Genomic DNA, 20,814 nt, shown 5'->3' on the forward strand with positions numbered 1-20,814 from the left:
CTCGCTGTTTCGGCGCTGTAGTGCCGAAATTATTTTGGATCGTCAGAAATGTTCAGTAGCACCGAAGAGCCGAACCTCAAATGACGTCACATTGTAGGCTCTACAGAGCCGAACCGACTTTTATTCGGCTCTGTATGAATCGGCCCTTAGTCCGCCATTGCGGTAGATCAACGGCAATTGGTCTTTTATAGTGCTTGTGATTGACCAAGTCATAATGCTACTCACGGACTCACGGTAGCATCGGGTTGCTAGTTGGTGTTGTCAATAACACTGAAACGCGCCATCTTGATCGTCGTGCCCATAAACATCCATTCTATCTGTTTCTTTCGATCACCTGTATCTCCTATTCCTTGTCCCAGATGGCATTTTTGGTCCAAACAAGGTTTATTCCACGGCCCAGAGACGGCGCTGTGATGTGCCTCCATTATGTTTTAGCAGCACCCACGGTAAACATGTAATGATGATGCATCGTCAATAGGGCTGTCAGTTCACCTCTATAATCCAATTCGAATTTCATTGCTTCATTATTTGTAATGTATTTTCGAAAATATTCGAATATTTACATTGTTTATTTTAGCTCATATTTAGCCTATAATAATACACGTGGCTGGCATGTCTTGTGAGTTTTGGGAAGTGCATAGTTTTGACAGGTCTGCCTGCTGTGGACAGTGAAACCCTGACCATTAAACACGGGCAGACGCAACGATAAAGTCTATCATTCATTGTGAATCTAGCAACATGTTGATGCAAACCGACGTGTACAGTAGCTGCTCCAAATGATATTAGCATTCGTCTGTGTCTGCCCGTGTAAACGCAGCATCGAGTGTGAGGGTTGGGGAACGGATTGAAAGTAGTGTACCATAGTGTTATTAGGACTCCTTGGCTTCTAACGATATGGACCAGAGTTAAACTAATGATAGCTCCCATGCTAACTAGTTGCTACCCTCGTCAGAAACAACACCACAGATCGGGTGGAAGATGCTGATATCACTTTGCTTGTGCCCGTGGATGGGAAATGAGATTTAAAAGGCTACAGAAGCGTGGATGAAAGGCAAGCACAGATGTGCAATAAAGTTGTGTCGTGAGACTGTATTATGATTTTCGTTCTACCGGCGATTTCCGTCTGTGTAGTATACTAGTATCTATGTATGTGTTACAAAGGTTTGTGTGTCTGTGATTAAAAGGGTTACTGTTTACAACAGCCAGTAAGCCCGCCCACCCTGTAGACTGTCTCTGATTGGCTTACCCTGAAATCTGGCCCTACGTTAGCCAATCAATGACCTCTTCTGCGACGTGACCGGACGTGCACCTTTTCACATGCAGTGGAAGCGGCCGGGGAGATTTCACAGCGGTAGATTCGTTACTCAATACATTTAGTGAGCGGATAAAATAACATAAAACTAAATAAAAATATTAAATAGAATTAATAAATGATAAAAGCTCCATTCGAATGGCAATTTTAGCTTTCGAACATATATATATATTTTTTAATATTCGAATTTCTTTCATATTATGAAATTCGTTCTGACAGCACTAATCGTCACACACCCTGACATTAGATCATAACTTCCGGTCTGTTTTTTTTGCTCTTCAAGAGTTAAACAGGGAAAAATGCTGTCGTGAATTATATCACAAGTTATCAATAAATGACGGCGGGCTAAGCGTCACACCATCATTAAATGTTGACATCTTGCCGTATATAGGTAATGGTATGATCACATATAAAACCTTATAAAATACATTGCTCAATACTGACAGCCGGTCAGCAAGTGGACTCATTAATTTAAGTATTTTTAAGTATATAGGCAATATTTTAGGCCAATAAAAACACATTTCCCACTCCACACCCCTGGCTGCCGGACTATAGGCCTCCAGTTATTAAAGTCCCTCCTTATTCACTTGATTTCAGATCGGAGTCCAGACTGCAGGTGAAGACGAACTCTCCAGACTCATCAGAACTGCAATACCCATGATGCATCACTCCCAGGTGAAGATGAACTCTCCAGACTCAGCCAGGGACGTTTCTACTGTTGTTTCGACTGACCTTCAGATGTGACTGTTGAACTTGTGGTGAGTGTCTTTGAACTTAAACGTGAAGCGGTGGTGATGGTGGGCTGTGTTGTCTGTGCACGACGTCATCGGGCAGGCATGGAACTTGGAAGGGTTAAGCAGTCTATCATGCAGCTCTGTGTTGAACTACGAGACGAGTGGAAACGTTCCGTTTGGTTTGATCCGGCTCCTTTCTCGCAGATCCGATTTAGCTGCAGGGTGGTAGACTGTAGAACCGCGGCGTGGATGTCTTCTGTTGGACTCCACGCAGGTGGATTCAGCCTGAGTTTGACTGTCACTCCCAACGGACGAGGCAACGTAGTTCTTTTAGATGTATTGTCTGTCACACAATTCATCCACAACGTCAAACTGTGAAATAAATAAAGCATAAAACGAACAGATTAGATTAGAACCAAACAATACAGAATAATCATCATAATAAGAAACGATAACAAATGCAGAAAGGAAACACAAACGCATCTCACTGGCGCTGCTGCATAAACCGAAGGGAATGAAAGGACTTCTTTGCCCTCTGAAGCATAAACACAGCGACACCGAAATACAATTAATTCCATGAATAATACGTTTAAACCACACAATGTCAATATGTCTTGATCCAGTAGGTTACAACTCTAAACACACAAACCTGTTGGTCAGCGACACTGCAAACAAACCGCCCGGCATCTCTACAGAACGGAAGTGTAACAATGATAGTGAACCATCGCAGACTCATACATATATATGGGCATATCACCGTAAATGACGGAACTAAACTCCAAAAACGAACTTTTACCCAAATATATATTTAGAAAATACTAAACTTATAAAACTAACAAATTGCATAATAATTACAACATGACAGCAGTAACACACAGTATATCCATTCCACTGTATTAAACTGTACCATGGCTCCCGTAGTGGCCGTCTATGGTACGTGCACCGTGCACGCTTCCAGCAGCAGCGCTAGACTGCATGTGCACTGTTGGTTGACACTTTAAATAATATACAAAAAAGTAAAGCTTTTGGTTTGAAAACAGTGTCATTGTTAAGCAGCTCAACCCTGAAACATGTGTTCAGGTTATTGATGAAAAACTAATTCAGGGACACAAGATCATTAATTCATATGTACATTGTTTTCTGAATAATTGAAAATGGAGGACCATGGTGCAAACAAGTCTTAGTGTTTTTTATGGTTCTATCCTTATAGCAGTATGTAGAATATGTACCCATTCTACATCATGTGAATACATCAATCAATGTTGTAAATGAAATGCACATATAAGTCATATAAAATGATGTGAAACCAATGTGTGAGAGTGAACTATTTACAGAACAGAAGTCCCGTGAAAGAGTTTAAAACATCTAGAAAAGGATCAACAGAGAGTAATATCAGTGAATCTGTGATCTGCTCGTTAGGTCTTGTTGATCCAATCGGTTGGAGAGAGGGGTGTTGTAGAGGAGGTCTTCCCGAACGCGTGCATATTATATATTATATATAATATTATATATTATATGTCACAACAGCTGCCCCGACGAGCCATTTTTTGTCCAGTGTCCACTATTTGTCAATTTGGTTGATTTAGATAATTTGCTAATGTTAGTAACTGTGTAAATGTTAATGCAAATACACAGAAACATAATTTGTGTAGTATATTTCCCTTTAAATACTTTATTTGTTGTTTTAATATGCAAATTAATCGTTTTTGTCTTATCCTAGCTGACTCGACACTGGTGATTGGACCCTCCCGCAGAGAGAGGTGGTACGGTGAACTTGGTGACCTGACGAAATATGTGAATAACTCACATGGTGATCTTTAAATATGAGCCTGCCTAAATACCGCTAGGTTGCTGATAAACAAACCGCAGTGATTTACGTTCAGACACTGACGTCACGTGATGTCTAGAGACGATGGTCACACATTTCACCAGGTCACCAATGTCACTGTGACGTCACACCGCTATGCTGGACTGACCGAGTGGCTTTAGAATTCAGCTCTAAGAGACGGTGTTCCAGAAGCTTCATTGAAATCTACACTTTTCAGGTACAAAATGAGTATTGATGCTCCTGAATGGTTGAACACATTGTTATGATGTCTTGTTTGTGTTCAGATTAACATTCTGACCGAATATGGAGTGGTTTGGAAATGCTACGTTAGCTAGCGGCTAGCTGAACAGGGACTGGACGTGTGGTAAGCTAGCATTAAGCTACCGAGATGCTTTTGATTTATTGAACTGTATGCAGAATAGGATAGAATTTCCCACTGCACACCCCCGGCTACCGGACTATAGGTCTCCAGTTATTAAAGTCCTTCCTTATTTACTTGATTTCAGAACGGAGCTCTCCAGACTCTACAAGAAGAACTACAATAACCATGATACATCACTCCCAGGTGAAGATGAACTCTCCAGACTCAGCCAGGGACATTTCTATTAAACAGGAAGCTGAAAACGTTTCTATTAAACAGGAAGCTGAAGACGTTTCTATTAAACAGGAAGCTGGAGACGTTTATATTAAACAGGAAGCTGAAGATGTTTCTATTAAACAGGAAGCTGGAGACATTTCTATTAAACCGGAAGCTGAAGACGTTTCTATTAAACGGGAAGCTGAAGACGTTTCTATTAAACATGAAGCTGGAGACGTTTCTATTAAACAGCAAGCTGGAGACGTTTCTATTAAACAGGAAGCTGGAGACGTTTCTATTAAACAGGAAGCTGAAGATGTTTCTATTAAACAGGAAGCTGAAGGTATTTCTATTAAACAGGAAGAAGACCAGCCACACCTCTGTAAGTTTCATGTTCTCTTCGTTACTTTAATATCTTCTGTTCTGTAGGGCTGCCACAAAGTCAAATTTTTACTGGACAATAACAATGGCCAACTAGAAAATATTGTTCCTGAAGAAACAATGTATTTTGCTAAAACTTTCAAAACAGTAATAACCAGTAGTTAGTAACAGTTTAGTCAATCTTATCTTGGTAGATAATAGCTCATTTTGTACATGGAACATGGCAGAAGAATGGATTTACATTTTAGGAATCCAGTGTTGACCATCATGTTATGTCTCTGCTCCTAGACATACTGCACATGGTTTTGTGTAAAAAGGAGGTTACTCCTGAACAGGAGAGGAGCCCCAGTCTGCTCCAGGAGGAACCAGAGCGTCCACACATTAAAGAGGAACAGGAGGATCTTAAAGAGGAACAGGAGGAGCTATTTCAAAGACCAGAGGAACCTGTTGGGTCAACGTTGACATTACTAGCAGTGAAAGGTGGTGGTGTTGAAGTTGAACTTGAATCTGACACTGAAGTCACTGAAGACAGTGATGATTGGGAGGAGACCAGTGAAGACGATGATGACGAACGGCGTGATAAGAGTTTCATTGACTCAGGTTCCGTGAAGAAGCACCAGCGTGTCCACACTGGAGAAAAACCCTTTAACTGTAAACATTGTGCCAAGAGTTTCAGTAACTCATCTCTCCTGAAGCGACACCTTCGTTTCCACACTGGAGAAAAACCTTTCCAATGTAAACATTGTAACAAGAGTTTTACTACTTCATCTTCCCTGAAAACACACCAGCGTGTCCACACTGGAGAAAACCCTTTCCAATGTAAACACTGTGACAAGAGTTTCATCGAAAAAGGTTCCCTGAAGAAGCACCTTCGTGTCCACACTGGAGAAAAACCTTTCCAATGTAATCATTGTGACAAGAGTTTCTTTGACCCAGCTCTCCTGAAGCGACACCTTCGTGTCCACACTGGAGTAAAACCTTTCCAATGTAAACATTGTGACAAGAGTTTCTTTGACCCATCTCTCCTGAAGCGACACCTTCGTGTCCACACTGGAGAAAAACCTTTCCAATGTAAACATTGTGACAAGAGTTTCAGTGTTTCAGGTAACCTAAAGCAACACCTTCGTGTCCACACTGGAGAAAAACCTTTCCAATGTAAACATTGTGACAATAGTTTCAACTGTTCAAGTAATCTGAATTCACACCTTCGTGTCCACACTGGAGAAAAACCTTTCCAATGTAAACATTGTGACAAGAGTTTCAGTCAGTCATGTAATTTGAAGAGACACCTTTTTTCCCACACAGGAGAACAACCTTTTAACTGTAAACATTGTAACAAGAGTTTTACAGAGTCTGCTTCCCTGAAGAAGCACCACCGTATCCACACTGGAGAAAAACCTTTCCAATGTAAACATTGTGACAAGAGTTTCAGTAGGTCAGGTGACCTGAGCAGACACCAGAGTTTCCACACTGGAGAAAAACCTTTCCAATGTAAACATTGTGACAAGAGTTTCAGCAAATCAGGTGACAAGAGTTTCAAGTGTTCAGATGACATGAACAGACACCAGTATGTCCACACAGAAGAAAAACGTTTCCAATGTAAACATTGTGACAAGAGTTTCAAATATTCATGTAATTTGAAGACACACCTTCGTATCCACACTGGAGAAAAACCTTTCCAATGTAAACATTGTGACAAGATTTTCAGTAGGTCAGGTGAACTGAAGCAACACCAGCATGTCCACACTGGAGAAAAACCTTTCCAATGTAAACATTGTGACAAGAGTTTCAGTGTTTCAGGTAACCTAAAGCAACACCTTCGTGTCCACACTGGAGAAAAACCTTTCCATTGTAAACATTGTGACAAGAGTTTCAGTAGGTCAGGTGACCTGAGCAGACACCAGAGTTTCCACACTGGAGAAAAACCTTTCCAATGTAAACATTGTGACAAGAGTTTCAGTCAGTCATGTAATTTGAAGAGACACCTTTTTGCCCACACAGGAGAACAACCTTTTAACTGTAAACATTGTAACAAGAGTTTTACAGAGTCTGCTTCCCTGAAGAAGCACCACCGTATCCACACTGGAGAAAAACCTTTCCAATGTAAACATTGTGACAAGAGTTTCAGCAAATCAGGTGACAAGAGTTTCAAGTGGTCAGATGACATGAACAGACACCAGTATGTCCACACAGAAGAAAAACGTTTCCAATGTAAACATTGTGACAAGAGTTTCAAATATTCATGTAATTTGAAGACACACCTTCGTATCCACACTGGAGAAAAACCTTTCCAATGTAAACATTGTGACAAGAGTTTCAGGTTTTCAGGTAACCTAAAGCAACACCTTCGTGTCCACACTGGAGAAAACCTTTCCAATGTAAACATTGTGACAAGAGTTTCAGTAGGTCAGGTGACCTGAGCAGACACCAGAGTTTCCACACTGGAGAAAAACCTTTCCAATGTAAACATTGTGACAAGAGTTTCAGCAAATCAGGTGACCTAAAGCAACACCTTCGTGTCCACACTCGAGAAAAACCTTTCCAATGTAAACATTGTGACAAGAGTTTCAGTAGTTCAGGTAGCCTAAAGCAACACCTTCGTGTCCATACTGGAGAGAAACCTTTCCAATGTAAACATTGTGACAAGAGTAGCACAAATTCAAGTGCTCTGAAGAGACACCTTCGTGTCCACACTGGAGAAAAACCTTTCCAATGTAATCATTGTGACAAGAGTTTCAGTGTAAAAGGTTCCCTGAAGAATCACCTTCGTGTCCACACTGGAGAAAAACCTTTCCAATGTAAACATTGTGACAAGAGTTTCAGGTTGTTAAATGAACTGAAAAGACACCATTATGTCCACACTGGAGAAAAACCTTTCCAATGTAAAAATTGTGACAAGAGTTTCTTTGAACCAGCTCTCCTGAAGCGACACCTTCTTGTCCACACTGGAGAAAAACCTTTCCAATGTAAACATTGTGACAAGAGTTTCACCAATTCAAGTGATCTGAAGAGCCACCTTCGTGTCCACAGTTCTGACAGGACAATAACAAAATGTCCACTTTAAACGGTGTGACCTAAGTTTAAATAACTCGGGTCACTTGCTAAGACACCATTGCATTCACACCATGGGGTAAAAAAAAGAAAGTTTCCACTATGTGTTCCTGTCTGTCTTGGATTATGGAGACATAATCTATAGACATGCCGCAGCATCCACTCTTGAATCCCTAGACTCTGTACACCCGCACCCGGTCAAGTAGTTTCCCCAAATTCAAGGTAACAAAAGTTAGCTCTTAACTTGCTTTTGGCTTCTGTGGCCCTAATGCATAGAATGTCCTGCAAATTACATTGAAACTGACTACATTGGTACCCTTAAGTCGTTTTCAAACCTTGGTGAGCATATAGATCCACACAATATGTAACAGTTTTTAGATCGTTTTGAAATTTGTCTTAGCTTTTTATTTGTAAACCTATGTAATGTATATCTTTTGTTTTTATTTTCCTGATCTTCTGATGTATTGTGATGTTTTTTTTAACTATATGATATTGTATTACTCGACGACACTGAAAAGGAGTTTTATTACTCAGTGTAATTTTGAGAATAATCAAAACTTGAATGAATGAAAAATGAGCTCACTGGGAGGATCAAATTAAACATCTGTATGTTCGTAAGGACAATGTTATGGATTATTATACTGCTCCTATATTTCAAAACAAATATGGGTAAATTCTAGGGCTGTCACGATTCGCCTAATCCAGGATTCAATTCAATTTTCGATTTGCAGCTCACGATTCGATTCGATGTTCGATTCGCTATCACGATTCGCCTAGTCCATGATTCAATTCAATTTTCGATTTGAAGCTCACGATTAGCTTCGATTACATTTTTTTAATCTATTTTTTAAAAACCTCCTTTTTCAGCATTGAGGGCTATATTCATTATAATTTAGGGCAATATCTTGGTTTGTAAAGAAAAACACTTGTTTCCCAATAAGTCACATTTATACATTGAAAGTGGTCGCATGTCTGCAGCTATGCAGACCGCAACTCCGTGCGTTAATTGTTTTGCACGGGTCGAATTAGCTGAGAGCTTTTCTCTATAAGAATCTAGAATATAGTTGGCTGTGTTGTTATATATATTGTCTCTGTACAATCATTGGACAGATCGATTTCTTTGTGATGTCTGCTAAGATGCTGGCCCATATTTTACGTGTTGCCTTTGGGATACAGCACTCATTTGGAGCATAAACGACAAACTGAAGCCGTTTTTGGTCAACGATGCGTCGTGTGCCATCATAACTCACTGGGAAGCCAAAATATTTCCACACTTTTGACTTGAAGGAAGGTGGGGTTTTTTCCAATTCTTATTTCCGTGTATCGTCGTCGCTGTCTACAATAGCACTGGCCATGGTGAAACGCAACAGCGGTCTCGTTCTCTCACTTCTGTCAACTCCTCTCTCTCTCTCTCTCTCTCTCTCTCTGTGTGTGTGTGTGTGTGTGTGTGTGTGTGACTGACTGTGTGTGTGTGTGGCACGGCTCCGATACAGCTGGCTTTTCGTCTCTTTTTTTTCTCCATGCATTCGCATGGGCGGAATGGCCCGGCCGCTCGCGGAAGTAAAAACATAAAACATCGCGAGACGGTGCGTCATTTCGATACACTGAATCGAACGTCAATTTAGATTCAATTTCGATTCGTATCGAGAATCGTGACAGCCTTAGTAAATTCTCCTTCTACAGCATGGCCACCCAGGCGTGGAATGCCCTGACCCCTTCCCTCAAAAAATGCAGATCACTTCTAATCTAATCTAATCTTCTAAAACAGGCCTGAAAGTCCACCTTTCAGCAGGCCCAGTGGAGATAAAATGATCACTTCTCCTTTAAACAGGTACCACGCCCCCTCCCAACTTTCCCCCACTCTGTACATTTAGTGTTTTATTATTTCCTGTAATGATATATTTTGTTTTTGATGATATTGAATTATTGTTGAGTGGCGCCAGCTCCTCCTATTGGGCTTTGTCTTTGTGTGAACACAAACACGATGATTTGATTGGCTGATCATCATCCCATAGCGATGATTTGTTTGGCTGATGTACATATTGAGGATAGAATTGTGAGGGCAGAAAAGTGAAGACGCTTAAAGTGATTGTCCGGAATGACATTTGTGATGATTTGATTGGCTGAGCATGGAATGTGATGTATGATGTGATAAGAGCCCCACTTCACACAAGTGTGATTTTGGTTGGAATCAGTGTTTGACTGAACTCTGTTGCTGTTTTACATTCATGTCTAATAAACAATTTAATCAATCCTGTCAATAGAGGCCTCCATTATCCTGATCTTTTGTTTTTCCCCTCATGTTAAACCCTCTAGCACCCAGAGTTGCTTTTTAGCTACAAATTTAATTTAATTAATTACTAAATTATTATTTGTTTCTGTTCTTTTTTGACCTAAACGTCATCAGTGATGTTCATTGCAATGCCATTTCAATGCCATTGGTCATGATATTTGCATATAAACACCCCCCACAGAGGCTGAAATTCACACAAATAAAAAATGTCTGTTTTATTCATTATTGTGAAAGATATCCCCCAAATGTAAATTATTAAGGTATTATATTATTATATAATTATTATAAAATTTTCATCAAACTTTATTTTTTTTAACATATTTTTTAGTGTCAGTCCTAGTAGTACAAAGTAGTAGTAAGGTTGAAATCTATTTTTTGCAAGTAGAAATTAATGCGGGTGTTAGAGGGTTAAAGGACAACTTTGGTTGTTTTTCATGTTTTAGGTTATTAGAGAAAGTAAAAGAGATGAGTGTTATATATTTGCTTTATTTGCAGCTTTCTTTCATTTTAACACTTTTAGCTATTTTTGGCAGGGGCCGGCGACATTCGAACAAGTTGGTGAATGTATAGTCTTACTAGACCCCAGGAAATCTGGCCACAAAAGATCACAGGATCTATTTAATGTGAAGAGGGAGGTGACAAACTGACATTTTGGAAAACATTGAATTTTATTCAAAATACTTCACAGATTCACAGTTATTGAAATGTTTAGCCCATGTCCGAATATAAACAGCTTCAATGTAGTATTTTTATTTAAAAATATCGGCTAATACCAATATTGCATTTTAAGGCCAACATCGACCCATACTGATTTGATAAAATATTGTCCATCCCTAGATGAAATACTTTGGAAGTTTTGAAAATGTAGAAATACTTTGGAAGTTTTGAAAATGTATTGTTAACAATGTGTGTGAAAAATGTCTTGAATTAAAAAAGTAAGTAAAACAATGTTGAATGTTCAACAGTCTGGCTGAACCTCTACCTAACCCAACTCCTGTCACATCTACAACACTTTGTTTGAAGTCAAAGCCCAAGACGTTTCTGTTTACTGCTGCTTTTTACTGAGGTTTGTGGGTCTGTATTCAGTTTGCTTATTATTTTATTCTTTAAAAAATATAAAGAAAATAGCAGATCTACAAGCTTGTAGCGCAGCACTCGGTGCCACGCTACGAGCTTGTAGATCTGCTGTTTTTCAATAGCTAAAGTATAACATAATACTTAAAACACCAAAAGGGTTTCCGCCCAGATGTAAAGCACACTGCCTTCCTTGTTGAAATGTACAAATAAACATGCTTACTCTAACAGGCAAAGCAGTGCTGTAACTTCATTACACTGTTTAGTAAATCAATTCATGAATCAAAATATTATTATTATTATTATTATTATTAAACAATAAATCAATTTGTATATTTATTCAAGAGTACATTTGCCTTTTATGATAAAATAGATTAACAGAATAAAGTAAGTCAATGGTATGTGTATTGAAATAAAACTGTGACGCAGTGACGGCTCCAGAAAATTGTGACTGGGTGAGCTATGGGGAGGCTGGCTATTTAGAGGGGGCTATTGAAACTTGGCTTACACAGAAGTCAGTCAATTGGGCTTGTTTTGAGGGGGGGTGGGGCTAAGCCTCCACCAGAGGGGGCTAAAGCTCCCTTGCCCCCCCCCCCCCCCCCCCTGGAGCCGTCCCTGCCTTGACGTCTGTGTGTTGTAAACCTGGGATCGTTGGGTGTTTCTGGGTCTTACAACAGACACCCTCCTCCATGCGACCCGACCATGGCTGATCAGACCCCGACCTTTGTCCAAGTGGTATGCTACACTACAGCCCCCACTGTCTGTCCTGTGTCCTAGTGGCATACTACACTACAGCCCCCACTGTCTCTGTCCTGTGTCCTAGTGGCATGCTACACTACAGCCCCCACTGTCTGTCCCGTGTCCTAGTGGCATGCTACACTACAGCCCCCACTGTCTGTCCTGTGTCCTAGTGGCATCAGCTTCGGTACAACTCCAGCTATACAGACAGCCTCTCAAGCTGCACCGAGGCTAATTTTAAACCCTCCTTGCAGGTGTTACTGCAGTCTGTAGCGTTTTGGGTTCCTCCTCACAGAAGAAGTGTTTTGGGCTGCCAACCCTCTCCACCCTCTCTGGCCGTCCTCTGTCTCTCCAGATGTCACCACCCTCTTGGAGGTCGTCACCCAGGCTGTTCCTGGTTGTCACTGGTACTACAACTCCCAGAGTTCTTAAGTCTGTTCCTGGTTGTCACTGGTACTACAACTCCCAGAGTTCTTCAGTCTGTTCCTGGTTGTCACTGGTACTACAACTCCCAGAGTTCTTCAGTCTGTTCCTGGTTGTCACACTTCTTCAGTTAATATCATAGACTGTAAAAAATATGGACAAAGCGTTCCGCGGGTCTAACATGAACGTAAAATGAAGCCTGTCAGTCCTTGCAATGGAAGTCGCCATCTTTCTAGATCCGTTTGGGCCCAGCTGGCCATTGGCTGGCCCAGACAACGAGGCGGGACTTCCCCCCTTCTTCTTCGTTGGTTTTTATTTTGACTCGAGTGGGTGGGGGATCCCGTTCATAGACTGTAACGGTAGCCACGCCCCTCAGAACATGCGCGACTTTATGGTCATTTTTTTAATAAATAGGACCATAATTTTCCAAAAAGAATATTATGACATTAGAAATGAGACTTTAAACTAGTGACTGGAAGCAAAAAGTATTCATGACCATGTTTATTAAGGTAATACAGTCTAGGTGAAGTTGGGCCCAAATACATGGACTTCTATGGGGCTATGGGTTTTTTTGAGCCCAATGACAGCGCCACAACAGGCCATTATATGAACTTTCATTTCCTTAGTGGCTTCACAAAATATCTGTCTGACTGCCCCCCTGGTTAATATTAAACATCATGCACTTGGACCAAGGGGCCAGCTATGCACTCCAATGTTGAAGCGCTGGGCCCTAGTGGTAAGAGGAAGGACTGCAGGCGGACCCGTGGATTTTTGACGAGGAAACCCCGTGCAACCGAGCGCCCAATGTAAAGCCCAGCTGCACTTCTGCATTTGGACACCAAAATTTGGTGTCCAAATGCGGAAGTGAAATGCTGAATCAGCGAAATAGACGGTACTTCCGGCAGCCTTCCGGGTGCTTCAAAACGCCACTGAGCAACTTCCACTGACATGAATAGTGGAGGGGGCGGAGCTTCGCGCCAGTTCAGTCTCTATCCTTTTAATACTCTATGACTTGGACACATCATCAGTGTTGTAAACCAAGACTTGTTTACATCAGGGTCCTCCATTTTCAATTCATCAATACATCTGTATACTTCTGTACTGCAGGAAGTATACAGTAGAAAGGAGGGAAAGAGCTGGATTAGCTGGAGTTAGAATAAAGGGAATAGTGGTGTAATGTATTCACTATAATACAATTCCTATGATGGATAGGATATTTCTTTATTTTTTCTCGCACATTTTAAAACAACATATTGTACGGGTGAGATTTAGAAAACCCTGTGGGGATTTATAAGGTTAATCTAATTTAACAAAATAAATCATAAAAATCTAACAACAACCCTAACAACAACAATACACAGTATGAATACAAAAGTAAAAATACACATTAGTAGAAATGTAAAGTGTATGTGTAGTGTGTGTGGAAGAGCCTGACATTGAATTGGTAGATGTGATTCATCAAATGATTTTAAGTTTATTTTCAGTGGGCGTGGTTTTCTGGACCCACTGAAAAAAATCGACCATTAATCTTTTTTCCCAAGAATATGTATACATTTTTTTTAAATATACTTAAAGGGTAAGACCACTTTTTTTGAGGTTTGGGTTGTGTAGTTACTTTGCCATGATGCAACTCCAAATGTGGACAAGAAATAAGAAATAACTGCTCCAGTGATTAGAAATTGATAATTCAAAATATGCTCCTCATTGACTTACATTGTAGCTAAAACAGCTCTCAAAGTCACTCTTTTAGTATGTAAACAAACAGAAACAATGTTGATTCAGACAATATAGAGCATCACCAAAACTCATGTAGTTTTATTTTTTCATAAAAATGTTATCTTCCTGTTGATTTGTCCATTTTATTGGGAAGAAAACCCGGACTGGATCCGTGGATCCGGATCCAGATCTTCAAATAGTAAAATCAACAGGAATCTAACATTTTTATGAAAAAATAAAACTGCATGAGTTTTGGTGATGCTCTATATTGTCTGAATCAACTTTGTTTGTGTTTGTATACGTACTAAAAGAGTGCCTTTGAGAGCTGTTTGAGCTACAATGCAAGTCAATGAGGAGCATATTTTGAATTGTCAATTTCTAATCACTGGAGCAGTATTTTTTTATTTCTTGTCCACATTTGGAGTAGCATCATGGCAAAGTAACTACACAACCCAAACCTCAAAAAAAGTGGTCTTACCCTTTAAATGTATTCAAATATTTATATAAAATACTTTAAACCTATAATCAAGCCTTCCAGGATCCTGGTGAATCATGACCATAAAACCTCTGATTCTGTGAATAAATGAAAAACGCTTAACAAAGAGCATTTATTAAATGTAGTAAATCATATAATAAAATATGCAATCTTGTTGTTTGTTTGTTTTCTCAGAATCAGAGGTGTTATGGTCATGACTCACCAGGATCCTGGATGGATTGATTCTAGGCTTAGAATAACTTATATCAATATTTTCTCTATGGGAGAGTAATCAGCTCTATAGCTGTTCCATAGCTGCTCCCCACTGTATTACACTGTACCATTCCTCCCCCTAGTGAACGTTCATGGTACGTGCACGCTCCAGGCTTCAGCAGGGCAGAGCCACAGAGAGAGTTACGACCTTAGAATATATATACTCTAAGGTTACGACATTGAGGGGGCAGAAAACAGCCTGGTCACGTGGTTCATGTTCTCGCGCGAGCCCATAGAATCCAATGCATTCCGTATAATATACTCCATATACTCCCGGATGTCCCCATTCAATAGAAGTCTATGTAGAAGAGCGCCATTGGACTGAAGCCCCGTGACGTGAAAAGAGTTGTCGTAACTCTGTCTCACTTTATATAGCTCTGCAGCAGGGCTAGGGTGCATGCGCACATACCTTGCAATGCACAGTAGGCCTATGTGCGTTCAACACAGCTAGCTGTTAGCCTGTAAGCAGTGTCGTTAGAAAACACTTTAATAATACTAAAAGGTTTGAAAACAGTGTGGTCGTTAAGCAGCTCAACCCTGAAACACAGCAGGTAAGATTGACTACTGATTCACCTTGTTTTTGCTACATTGATCTTTTATATTATTGACTCATCTTTTAACATGGAACAACACGACGAGTATTTCTCTCATATCTGTTTGTTAGTTATAAATGATCCCAAACAAGCAGTAGTTAATACTAGCAGCAGTAATAATATTGTAACTTGTTATAAACAAGCAGTAGGTAATTACTAGCAGCAGTAATAATATTGTAACTTGTTTTTAGAGCACCTACGCATGGCTGCAATTCAAAACTGGCCCCCTTTTCCCCTCACTATGGGCTATATCTGACCCTTATCCCTAAACTAACTCGCTATTCTTTACTATTTATAAAAAAAAAAACGTTTAAAATCTTTCAAATAGCTGATCTACAAGCTCACAACGTAGATAGATCGGCTAGTTGAACTATTTTAAAATGTTTTTCAAAATAGTAAAAAATGGCGAATAAGGGTTTGCCCCCTTTTACCTCCTTTTATGATGATTTCCTGTTTTTGGTCACTATATAGAAGTGTATCTATCTCTGTACGTCTCTACATGTTCTGATGTAGAGATGTGGGGGGCATAGGTTTTGAAGGAATTTGAGATTCACATTTCTTAATTGCTGTTGGTAGGGCGTTCCACATTTTAGTGGCATAGGAGCAAAATGTATTTAATTCATTGTTTGAGCCGAATCTGGGTTGCATGTGGTTAGATAGAGACTGAACTGGAGTTTTTCCCAGGTGTAATGATAGTTTGTTATCAGCGAGCCAGTTGTACTCTGTCCACTGTAATGTTAACACGTACATCTTAGTCATCTTAATCTTTTTTTTGACTCTGACTTTGTTGACTGTGACAATGAAGTTGACTTGTTGAAAAGTCGACTTTGGTTACTGTCCTATTGTGTTGTGGTGCACACACCATTGAAATGTAACCCTAACACACAACATTGCAACACACCTCAACACGGTATTGGTTTGTTGTTCCTCACCACACTCCTTGAAACCAAAGTGTTTCCAAATAGTGGTTGTACTTTTATTGTTGATGAAAGGGTGGTGCTCTTTCACTCATCTGTGATGAGTGAAAGAGCATCACATTTGTGATGACGGCTATGGTCGTTTTTAGCCCAATGAGTGTTTTTTGTGCATAACTAATGCTTGGAATGGATTCAGAATCGTGACAACCCCCTAGTTTGACACATCACGTTCTACTTAACACTTAGGGCCGATTCATACTCGCTGTTTCGGCGCTGTAGTGCCGAAATGATTTCGGCTCGTCAGAAATTTTCAGTAGCACCGAAGAGCCGAACCTCAAATGACGTCACATTGTAGGCTCTATTGAGCCGAACCGACTTTTATTCGGCTCTGTATGAATCGGCCCTTAATCCGCCATTGCCGTAGATCAACGGCAATTGGTGTTTTATAGTGCTTGTGATTGACCAAGTCATAATGCTACTCACGGTAGCATCGGGTTGCTAGTTGGTGTTGTCAATAACACTGAATCGCGCCATCTTGATCGTCGTCCCCATAAACATCCATTCTATCTGTTTCTTTCGATCGCCTGTATCTCCTATTCCTTGTCCCAGATGGCATTTTTGGTCCAAACAAGGTTTATTCCACGGCCCAGAGACGGTGCTGTGATGTGCCTCCATTATGTTTTAGCAGCACCCACGGTAAACATGTAATGATGATGCATTGTCACACACCCTAACATAAGATCATAACTTCCAGTCTGGGTTTTTTGCTCTTCAAGATAAGAGTTAAACAGGGAAAAATGCTGGCGTGAATTAGTTATCAATAAATGACGGCGGGCTAAGCGTCACACCATCATTAAATGTTGACATCTTGCCGTATATAGGTAATGGTATGATCACATATAAAACCTTATAAAATACATTGCTCAATACTGACAGCCGGTCAGCAAGTGGACTCATTAATTTAAGTCTATTTTAGGCCAATAAAAACACATTTCCCACTCCACACCCCTGGCTGCCGGACTATAGGCCTCCAGTTATTAAAGTCCCTCCTTATTCACTTGATTTCAGATCGGAGTCCAGACTGCAGGTGAAGACGAACTCTCCAGACTCATCAGAACTGCAATACCCATGATGCATCACTCCCAGGTGAAGATGAACTCTCCAGACTCAGCCAGGGACGTTTCTACTGTTGTTTCGACTGACCTTCAGATGTGACTGTTGAACTTGTGGTGAGTGTCTTTGAACTTAAACGTGAAGCGGTGGTGATGGTGGGCTGTGTTGTCTGTGCACGACGTCATCGGGCAGGCATGGAACTTGGAAGGGTTAAGCAGTCTATCATGCAGCTCTGTGTTGAACTACGAGACGAGTGGAAACGTTCCGTTTGGTTTGATCCGGCTCCTTTCTCGCAGATCCGATTTAGCTGCAGGGTGGTAGACTGTAGAACCGCGGCGTGGATGTCTTCTGTTGGACTCCACGCAGGTGGATTCAGCTTGAGTTTGACTATCACTCCCAACGGACGAGGCAACGTAGTTCTTTTAGATGTATTGTCTGTCACACAATTCATCCACAACGTCAAACTGTGAAATAAATAAAGCATAAAATAATTAATTCCATGAATAATACGTTTAAACCACACAATGTCAATATGTCTTGATCCAGTAGGTTACAACTCTAAACACACAAACCTGTTGGTCAGCGACACTGCAAACAAACCGCCCGGCATCTCTACAGAACGGAAGTGTAACAATGATAGTGAACCATCGCAGACTCATACATATATATATGGGCATATCACCGTAAATGACGGAACTAAACTCCAAAAACGAACTTTTACCCAAATATATATTTAGAAAATAATAAACTTATAAAACTAACAAATTGCATAATAATTACAACATGACAGCAGTAACACACAGTATATCCATTCCACTGTATTAAACTGTACCATGGCTCCCGTAGTGGCCGTCTATGGTACGTGCACCGTGCACGCTTCCAGCAGCAGCGCTAGACTGCATGTGCACTGTTGGTTGACACTTTAAATAATATACAAAAAAGTAAAGCTTTTGGTTTGAAAACAGTGTCATTGTTAAGCAGCTCAACCCTGAAACATGTGTTCAGGTTATTGATGAAAAACTAATTCAGGGACACAAGATCATTAATTCATATGTACATTGTTTTCTGATTAATTGAAAATGGAGGACCATGGTGCAAACAAGTCTTAGTGTTTTTATGGTTCTATCCTTATAGCAGTATGTAGAATATGTACCCATTCTACATCATGTGAATACATCAATCAATGTTGTAAATGAAATGCACATATAAAAGAGTTTAAAACATCTAGAAAAGGATCAACAGAGAGTAATATCAGTGAATCTGTGATCTGCTCGTTAGGTCTTGTTGATCCAATCGGTTGGAGAGAGGGGTGTTGTAGAGGAGGTCTTCCCGAACGCGTGCATATTATATATTATATATAATATTATATATTATATGTCACAACAGCTGCCCCGACGAGCCATTTTTTGTCCAGTGTCCACTATTTGTCAATTTGGTTGATTTAGATAATTTGCTAATGTTAGTAACTGTGTAAATGTTAATGCAAATACACAGAAACATAATTTGTGTAGTATATTTCCCTTTAAATGCAACTTAACTTGCAAATTAATCGTTTTTGTCTTATCCTAGCTGACTCGACACTGGTGATTGGACCCTCCCGCAGAAAGAGGTGGTACGGTGAACATGGTGACCTGACGAAATATGTGAATAACTCACATGGTGATCTTTAAATACGAGCCTGCCTAAATACCGCTAGGTTGCTGATAAACAAACCGCAGTGATTTACGTTCAGACACTGACGTCACGTGACGTCTAGAGACGATGGTCACACATTTCACCAGGTCACCAATGTCACTGTGACGTCACACCGCTATGCTGGACTGACCGAGTGGCTTTGGAATTCAGCTCTAAGAGACGGTGTTCCAGAAGCTTCATTGAAATCTACACTTTTCAGGTACAAAATGAGTATTGATGCTCCTGAATGGTTGAACACATTGTTATGATGTCTTGTTTGTGTTCAGATTAACATTCTGACCGAATATGGAGTGGTTTGGAAATGCTACGTTAGCTAGCGGCTAGCTGAACAGGGACTGGACGTGTGGTAAGCTAGCATTAAGCTACCGAGATGCTTTTGATTTATTGAAGTGTTTATTAACTGTATGCAGAATAGGATAGAATTTCCCACTGCACACCCCCGGCTACCGGACTATAGGTCTCCAGTTATTAAAGTCCTTCCTTATTTACTTGATTTCAGAACGGAGCTCTCCAGACTCATAAGAACTACAATAACCATGATACATCACTCCCAGGTGAAGATGAACTCTCCAGACTCAGCCAGGGACATTTCTATTAAACAGGAAGCTGAAAACGTTTCTATTAAACAGGAAGCTGAAGACGTTTCTTTTAAACAGGAAGCTGGAGACGTTTATATTAAACAGGAAGCTGAAGATGTTTCTATTAAACAGGAAGCTGGAGACATTTCTATTAAACCGGAAGCTGAAGACGTTTCTATTAAACGGGAAGCTGAAGACGTTTCTATTAAACATGAAGCTGGAGACGTTTCTATTAAACAGCAAGCTGGAGACGTTTCTATTAAACAGGAAGCTGGAGACGTTTCTATTAAACAGGAAGCTGAAGATGTTTCTATTAAACAGGAAGCTGAAGTAGTTTCTATTAAACATGAAGAAGACCAGCCACACCTCTGTAAGTTTCATGTTCTCTTCGTTTCTTTAATATGTTCTGTTCTGTAGGGCTGCCACAAAGTCTAATTTTTACTGGACAATAACAATGGCCAACTAGAAAATATTGTTCCTGAAGAAACAATGTATTTTGCTAAAACTTTCAAAACAGTAATAACCAGTAGTTAGTAACAGTTTAGTCAATCTTATCTTGGTAGATAATAGCTCATTTTGTACATGGAACATGGCAGAAGAATGGATTTACATTTTAGGAATCCAGTGTTGACCATCATGTTATGTCTCTGCTCCTAGACATACTGCACATGGTTTTGTGTAAAAAGGAGGTTACTCCTGAACAGGAGAGGAGCCCCAGTCTGCTCCAGGAGGAACCAGAGCGTCCACACATTAAAGAGGAACAGGAGGATCTTAAAGAGGAACAGGAGGAGCTATTTCAAAGACCAGAGGAACCTGTTGGGTCAACGTTGACATTACTAGCAGTGAAAGGTGGTGGTGTTGAAGTTGAACTTGAATCTGACACTGAAGTCACTGAAGACAGTGATGATTGGGAGGAGACCAGTGAAGACGATGATGACGAACGGCGTAATAAGAGTTTCATTGACTCAGGTTCCCTGAAGAAGCACCTTCGTGTCCACACTGGAGAAAAACCTTTCCAATGTAATCATTGTGACAAGAGTTTC

Source organism: Protomyctophum bolini (genome assembly GCF_963924005.1).
Source record: "Protomyctophum bolini genome assembly, chromosome: 20".
In the NCBI taxonomy this organism is placed as follows: domain Eukaryota; kingdom Metazoa; phylum Chordata; class Actinopteri; order Myctophiformes; family Myctophidae; genus Protomyctophum; species Protomyctophum bolini.